The following is an 8,810-nucleotide window of genomic DNA, read 5'->3' on the forward strand; positions in this document are numbered from 1 at the left end:
TGGCATGTGGGACGCTGCCTCAGCGTGGTCTGATGAGCAGTGCCATGTCTGCGCCCAGGATTCGAACTAACGAAACACTGGGCCGCCTGCAGCGGAGTGCGCGAACTTAACCACTCGGCCACGGGGCCAGCCCCACCACACTCCATAATTTTAGTTGGAGACTTCAACATCTATCTCTTCTATCTTTAATTTCTAGAATAACTAGACAATCAGCAAGGATATAGAAAAACTCAACACCATCAGCAACAAACAGAATCTAATCAACTTTTATAGATGGCTCAACCCAATAACAGCAGAATGTGTACATTCTTCAAAGTGCCCAAAGAACATATACTAACATATACCATATCCTGGGCCATAAAACAAACTTGAAAAAAGTGTAAAAGAATTTAAATTATGCAATGTGTTCTCTGACTGCAATGGAATAAAACTAGAAGTGAACAACAGAAAGATAAGAGGAAAAATTCAAAATACTTGGAAACTAAACAACTCATCTCTACATAACCTATGTGTCAAAGAGAAAGTTACAAAGAAAGTTTAAAAAATACATTGAATTGAATGAAAATGGAAATACAACATATCAAAATAATGGGACACAGATAAGCAGTGCTGAGAGAAAAATTTATAGCACTAAGTGCAAACATTAGAAAAGGAAAACATATCAGATCAATAATCTAAGCTGTCACTTCAAGAACCTAGAAAAAGAAGAGAAGAATAAATTGAAAGCAAGAAGAAGAAAAGAAAAAGTTAGGATTAGAGTAGAAATTAATTAAATTGAAAACAGCAAAACAATGGAGGAAATCAATAAAACAAAGAGCTGGTTCTTTTAAAGGATCATTAAAGATCAACAAAAATTGACAAACCTCCAGTAAGATTAGCAAAGGAAAATAGAGAGAAGACACAAATTACCAATATCAGAATGCTATCAAGCCCTGCAATCATAAAAAGGTTAATAAAGGAATACTGCGAAATAACTCTATAGATGTAAATTTGACAACTTAGATGAAATATACCAATTCCATAAAAAACATAAACTACCACAACTCATCCAATATGAAATAGATCATTTGAATATGCCTATGCTATTAAGGAAATAGAATTTTTAATTAAAATATTCCCACAAATAGGAGTCTCCACGCCCAAATGATTTCACTGGAGAATTATATCAAATATTTAAAGAGGAACTAACACAAGTTCTACATGATCTTTTCCAGAAATTTGGAGAAGAAGGAACACTTCCCAATTTAGTTATTTAGTATTACCCTGATTCCAAAACCAGATGGAGACAGTACAAAAAAAGAAAACTAAAGACTAATATTCTTCATGAATATAGAGACAAAAATCCTTAACAAAATATTAGCAAATAGAAATCAGCAATTTGTAAAAAGAAATACACACCACAACTAAATGGAGTTTACCATAGGTATGGAAACTGGCTCAATATTCAAAAATCAATCAATATTAGCTTCCATATTGACAGGCTAAAGAAGAAAATTCACATGATATTATGCAGAAGATATTTGACCGTTTATGATAAAATGTCTCAGAAAAATACAAATAGAGCAGAACTCCCTCAACCTGATAAAGAACATCTACAAAAACCCTACAACTAACATTATACTTAATAGTGAAAGACTGAATGATTTCCCTCTAAGATTGGAAACAAGGTAAGGATGTCTGTTCTTATAAGTGTTATTCAATATAGTACTAGAAGTTCTAGCCACGGCAGTAAGGCAAAGAATGGCATGCGGATCAGAAAGGAAGAAATAAAACTGTCACTATTTTCAGATGACATAATTATCTACATAGACAATCCCAAAGAATCTAGAAAAACCTCCTACAAGTATCATGTGTTCAGCAAGATCACAGGATACAAAGTAAACATACAAAAATCAGTTATATTTCTATATACTAACAATGAATACATGGACACCAAAATTAAAACTACAATAACATTTACTATCACTCAAAAATGAAATACTTAGGTATAAATCTAATAAAACATGTACAGTATTTGTATGCTGAAAACTATACAACACTGATGGAAGAAATCAAACAAAATCTAAATAAGTGGAGAGACACACCATGTTCATTGGTATGACTCAATATAGAAAATTGGAAGACTCAATATAGTAAAGATGTAAATTCTTCACAAACTGATATGCAGGTTTAATACAATTCCTATCAAAATCCCAAAAGCTTTTTTTTGTAGACATAGGCAATATTATCCTAAAATTTCTATGGAAAGGGAAAGGAAGTAGAATAGCTAAAACAATTTTGAAAAATAAAGTGGCAGGAATTAGTCTACTCAATTTCAACACTTACTGTGTAGCTACACTACTCAAGACTGTGTTACTGGCAGAGGGAAAGACACATAGATCAATGGAATAAACAGAGAACCCAGAAATAACCCACACAAATATGCCCAACTGTTTTTTTCAAAGGTGCAAAAGATTTCAATACTAGCAACAAATGGTGCCAAAACAATAGGACATATATACACACATTCATAAAAATCTCACATCTTGTCCAAGTCAAAATGGATAATAGATTAAAATATAAAATGAAAAGGTATAAAACCTTTAAAACAAACATAGGATCAAGTACTAGGGAGAGTTAGATTTGACACCAAAAGTGTGATCCATAAGAGGAAAAACAAATAGATAGGGCTTTATCAAACATAAAAACTTTTGCCCCACAAAAGATCCTATTAAGAAGATGAAAAGGCAAGCTACAGAGTGCAAGAAAATATTTGCAAACTACATACCTGACAAAGAATTAGTATCTAAACTCACAATAGTAAAAAAAGCAAACAATCCAATTAGAACATAGGCAAGAGACATTTCACGGAAGAAGATATGCAGATGGAAAATGAGCACACAAAAAGATGCTTAATTTAATTAGCCATTAGGGAAATACAAATTAAAGTCACAATGAGATAATACTGCATACCTATCACAGCAGCTAAAATAAAAAATAGTCACAACACCAAATACTGGAAAGGATGCAGAAAGACTGGATCACTCATACATTGCTGCTGAAAATGTAAAATGGTAGAATCACTCTAAAGAAATAGTGTGCAAAACAGTTTCTTAAAAAACTAAACATGCTGCTCACTTTGGTAGCACATATACTAAAATTGGAATGAAACAGAAAAGACTGCCATGGCCCCTGTGCAAGAATGACATGCAAATTTGTGAAGTGCTCCATATTGTTATATCTATAAGATATTTTATGTAATCCTTGTGGTAACCACAAAGCAAAAACCTATAGTAAAGACACCAAATGCAAAGAGAATGGAATCAAAAGGCATAGAGTGGCTGAATGGATTAAAAAACAATATCCAATTATATGCTGCTTGCTAGAGATTCATTTCAGCTTTAAGGACACACATAGCAAAAAGTAAACAGATGGAAAAAGATATTCCATGCAAACGGAAACCAAAAGAGATCAGGGGTAGTTATATCAGACAAAATAGACTTTAAGTCAAAAACTATCAAAAGAGACAAAGAAGGTCACTATATAATGTTAAAGGGGTCCATTCATCAAGAAAATATAACAGTTGTAAATATATATACACCCAACATTGGCACACCTAAATGCATTAAGCAAATACTGGCAGAGCTGAAGAGAGAAATATACAATACAATAATAGTAGGATACTTCAGGGGCTGGCCCCGTGGCCGAGTGGTTAAGTTCGCGCGCTCCGCTGCAGGCGGCCCAGTGTTTTGTTGGTTCGAGTCCTGGGCGCGGACATGGCACTGCTCATCAGACCACGCTGAGGCAGCGTCCCACATGCCACAACTAGAAGAATCCACACCGAAGAATACACAACTATGTACTGGGGGGCTTTGGGGAGAAAAAGGAAAAAAAAATAAAATCTTAAAAAAAAAAAAATAGTAGGATACTTCAGTATCCCACTTTCAGCAATGGATAGATCATCTAGACAGAAAATCAATAAGGCAACATTGGACTTGAACTAAACTTAGACTAAAAGGACTTAACAGACATACAGAAGATTCCACCCAATAGTAGAATAATATACATTCTTTTCAAGCAGACATGAAATATTATCCAGGATAGATCCTATATTAGGTCACAAAACAAGCCTTAGCAAATGTAAGATTGAAGTCATATCAGCATCTTTTCTGACCACAATAGTTTGAAACTAAAAATAACAGGAGGAAAACTGGTAAATTCACAAATATGTGGAAACTAAACAGCACACTTCCTAACAACGAATAGGGCAAAGAAAAAATCAAAAGGGAAATCAAAAAGTATCTTGAAGCAAATGAAAATGGAAACACAACATACCAAAATGTATGAGATCCAGCAAAAGTAGTTCTGAGAGAAGTTTATAGTGGTAAACACACACATTAAGAAAAAAGAGAGATCACAAACAAACGACCTAAGCTCACACCTCAAGAAATTAGTAAAAGAAGAACAAAGTAAGCCCAAAACTTTCCTTCCTTAGCAGAAGGAAGGAAATAACAAAGATCAGAGCAGAAATACACCCTGAAAAACAAGAAAAAATATCAACAAAACTAAGAACTGATCTTTTAAAAAGCTAAACAAAACTGACAAACCTTTATCTAGACTAAAACAAAAAAGAGAGAAGACTCAAATAAATAAAATCAAAGATGAAAAAGGAAACATTACAACTGACATCACAGAAATACAAAGGGTCATAAGAGACTACTATGAACAATTATATAGCAACAAATTGGATAATCTAGAAGAAATGGATAAATTTCTACAAACATACAGCCTACCATGACTGAATCATGAAGTAGAATATATGAATAGATCCATAATGAGTAAGAAGATTGAAACAGTAATCAAAAACCTGCTAAGAAAGAAAAGCCCAGGACCAAATGGTTTCACAGGTGAATTCTACTAAACGTATAAAGAAAAATTAACACCAATCATTCTCAACCTCTTCCAAAAAACTGAAGAGGAGGGAACACTCCCAAACTCATTTTTATGAGGCCAGCCTTACTGTGATACCAAAACCAGATAAGGGCACTACAAGAAAACAAAACTACAGGCCAATATCCCTGATAAATATAGATGCAAAAATTCTCAACAAGATATTAGCAATTTCAATTCAACAGCATACTAAAAGGATCATACACCAAAATCAAGTGAGATTTATCCCTGGGATTCAAGAATATTCGTTCAACATATGAAAATGAATAAATATGATGTACCACATTAATAGAATGAAAGAAAAAATCATATACTCCTTTCAACAGATACAGAAAAGGCATTTGACAAAATTCAACATTATTTCATGAGTTCAACAAATAGGGTAAAAAAGGAATCTGCCTTAACATAATAAAGTCCATATATTACAAACCAACAGCCAACAGCATACTCAATAGTGAAAGATTGAAAGCTTTCCCAATAAGATCAGGAACAAGACAGGGAGGCCCACTCTCACTACTCCAATTCAACGTAGTACTGGAAGTCCTAGCCAGAGCAACTAGGCAAGAAAAAGAAATAAAAAGCATCTAAATCAGAAAGGAGGAAGTAAAATTGTCTTTTCAGATGATATGACCATATATATAGAAAATCCTAAACACTCTACCAAAAAAACTGTTAAAATAAACAAATTCAGGAGAGTTGAAGGATACAAAATTGACACACAAAAATCAGTTGCATTTTAATATACTAAGAACAAAGTACCTGAAAAGGATATAAAGAAAACAATTCCATCTACAATAGCATCAAAAAGAATAAAATATTTAGGAATAAATTTAACCAAGGAAGTGAAGGATCCATACAATGAAAACTACAAGAGTTTGATGAAAGAAGTTGAAGACACAAATAAATGAAAGATATCCCATGTTCATGAATCAGAAGAATTAATATCACTAAAATGTCCATATTACCCAAAGCCATCTACAGATTCAAGGCAATCCCTATCAAAATTCCAATGGCATTTTCACAGAAACAAGAAAAAACAATCCTAAAATGCATATGGGACCACAAAAGACCCCAAATAGCCAAAGTAATCTTGAGAAAGAAGAACAAAGCTAGAGGTATCATGAGTCCTGATTTCAAACTATGTTACAAAACTATAGTAATGAAAACAGTATGGTCCTGGCATAAAAACAGACACATAGTCCAATGCAACAGAATAGAGCCCAGAAATATAGCCCCATGCATATGGTCAACAATATTTGACAAAGGAGTCAAGAATATACAATGGGGAAAGGATAATCTCTTCAATAAATGGTATTGGGAAAACTAGATGTTCACATGCAAAAGAATGAAATTGGACCCCTACTTTACACCACTCACAAAAATTACCTCAAAATGGATTAAAGACTTAAATGTGAGATGAAAAATTGTAAAACTCTTAGGAGAAAACATAAAGAAAAAGTTCCTTGACACTGGGCTTGGCAACAATTTTTTGGATATGACACCAAAAGCACAAGCACTAAAAGTGAATATCAATAAGTGGGACTACATCAAATGGAAAAGCTTCTGCAGAGCAAAAGAAACAATCAGGAAAATGAAAAGGCAACCTATAGAATGGAGAAAATATTTGCAGATCATATATCTGATAAGGGGTTAATATCCAAAATATATAAAGAGCTCATACAACTCTATAGCAAAGAAACAATCTGATTTAAAAATGAGCAAAGGACTTGAGTAGACATTTTCCCAAAGAAGACATATAAATGACCAGTAGGTACATGAAAAGATGCTTGACATCACTAATCATCAGGGAAATGCAAATCAAAGCCACATTGAGATATCACCTCACACTTTTTAGAATGGCTATCATCAAAAAGACAAGAGACAACAGGTGTTGGCAAGGCTTTGGAGAAAAAGGAACCCTTATACACTATTGGTGGGAATGTACACTGGTGCAGCCACTATGAAAAACAGTATGGAGGTTCTTCAAAAAATTAAAAATAGGATTATCATATGATCCAGCTATCCCACTTCTGGGTATATATTCAAAGGAAACAAAGTTGCTGTCTTGAAGAGATATCTGCACCCTCATGTTCACTGCAGCATTAATCACAATACCCAAGAGACAGAAAAAAACGAAGTGTCCATCAATGTACAAATAGATGGAGAAAATTGGTGTATTTATATAGAATGGAGCATTATTCAGCCATCAAAAAGAAGGAATTTCTGACTTTTGCGACAACATGGTTGGACCTTGAGGGCATTATGCTAAGTGAAATAAGTCAGACAGAGAAAAACTGTGTATTCTCACTTATATGCAGAATCTGAAAAAGCCGAATCATAGAAATAGAGTAGAATGGTAGCTTCCAGGGACTGTGGGGTGGGGGAAATGGGAAGATGTTGGTTAAAGGATACAAACTTCCAGCTATAAAATATGTAATTTGAGGAATCAAATTCACAGCATGGTGACTATAACTAACAATACTGTTTTGTATACTTGAAAATTAAGAGAGTAAATCTTAAACCTACTCTCAAAAAAAGGTAATTGTGTGAAAGGATGGAGGTGTTAACTAACCTTATTGTGGTAATCATTTCACGATATATGCTTGTATCAAACCATCACATTGTATATATCTTTAACTTATATATATTGAATGTCAATAATATCTCAATAAATCTTGGAAAAAACAGCAACTCGCAACTATCGTATGACCCAGCAGATGCACTCCTGGACGATTACACCAATGAAATAGACTTACATTTATTCAAATCTGTACACAAATGTTTACTGCAGCTTTATTCATAATAGCCAAAATCTACAAACAACCTAGATGTCCTTCAACAGGTAAATGGATAAGCAAACTGTAGGACATTCATGCCATGTAATAATCATGCAATAAAAAGGAAAAAAACTATTGATACACACCACAACCTGGGTGAATCTCCAGAGAAATATGCTGAATAAAAAAGTCAATCCCAAAAGTTTACATACTGTATGGTTCCATTTACATAATATTCTTGAAATGACAAAATCATAGAAATGGAAAACAAATTGGTGGTTACCAGGAGTTAAGCATGAGGTGAGGGCTGGAGAGAAGTGGATGTGGCTATAAAAGGGCAGTGTGAGGGAACCTTGTAGTGATGAAATGTCCTGTATCTTGACTGTATCAATGTCAATATCCGGTTAAGTGATATTGTGATTTTGCAAAAGTTACCATCAGTGAAACTGGGTTAAGGGTACACAGGATCTCTCTGTATTATTTCTCACAACTTCATGTGAATCTATAAACATCTCAAAGTAAAAAGTCTATTTATTAAACATATTTTTCTTTAAGTAAGTGCATGCTAAGGGTGAAAATATTTAGGGGAGGGCACAGCAGCTTAATCTGTGTTTGGGCAAGAGAGAACTATGGAATCGCCTCAGTAACAATAGCTTCCCTTTACTAAGCACTTTGTCTCTGGCATGGTTCAAACCCTTTACATGCATTCTCTCATTTAATCCTTTCAGCAACCCTAAGAGATTTAGAGAGCTTAAGTAACTTTGTTCACTCAGTAAGTGGAAGAACCAGGAATGTGAGCTTGGATCTGTTTGACACAAAAGCCTGAAGCAAGGGAGTCTATTGAAAAAATATGAACTCAGTAGCATAAGCTATGATCCTGAAGGAAGCTGCTCAACCCTTCTCCCTTTGCAGCTTCAGGAATAGGCCTGTGAAGCCAAATCACTGTTTGTTCATACAGTCTTCCAACTCAGTACCAGGTACTGAGTTAGTTCAGGGCATCCAAAGATGCAGCAAGATGCATCCCCTAGCCCCAGTGAACTCACACACTTGTAGGGGTGACAGATATTGATCCTTGTACATGTCCTCATTCCTGTGGGAACATAA

At 34.3% G+C, this 8,810-nt stretch overlaps 1 non-coding gene across 1 annotated transcript; it reads left to right on the forward strand.

Annotated features, from left to right (window-relative positions):
- The first annotated feature begins 3,109 nt into the window (after positions 1 to 3,109).
- On the forward strand, positions 3,110 to 3,216 carry LOC123279193 (U6 spliceosomal RNA). The gene has a single exon (XR_006517111.1). It is a non-coding gene; the product is annotated as a U6 spliceosomal RNA (small nuclear RNA).
- Positions 3,217 to 8,810: the final 5,594 nt, after the last annotated feature.

The sequence above is a fragment of the Equus asinus genome, chromosome 20 (genome assembly GCF_041296235.1).
Source record: "Equus asinus isolate D_3611 breed Donkey chromosome 20, EquAss-T2T_v2, whole genome shotgun sequence".
In the NCBI taxonomy this organism is placed as follows: Eukaryota; Metazoa; Chordata; class Mammalia; order Perissodactyla; family Equidae; genus Equus; species Equus asinus.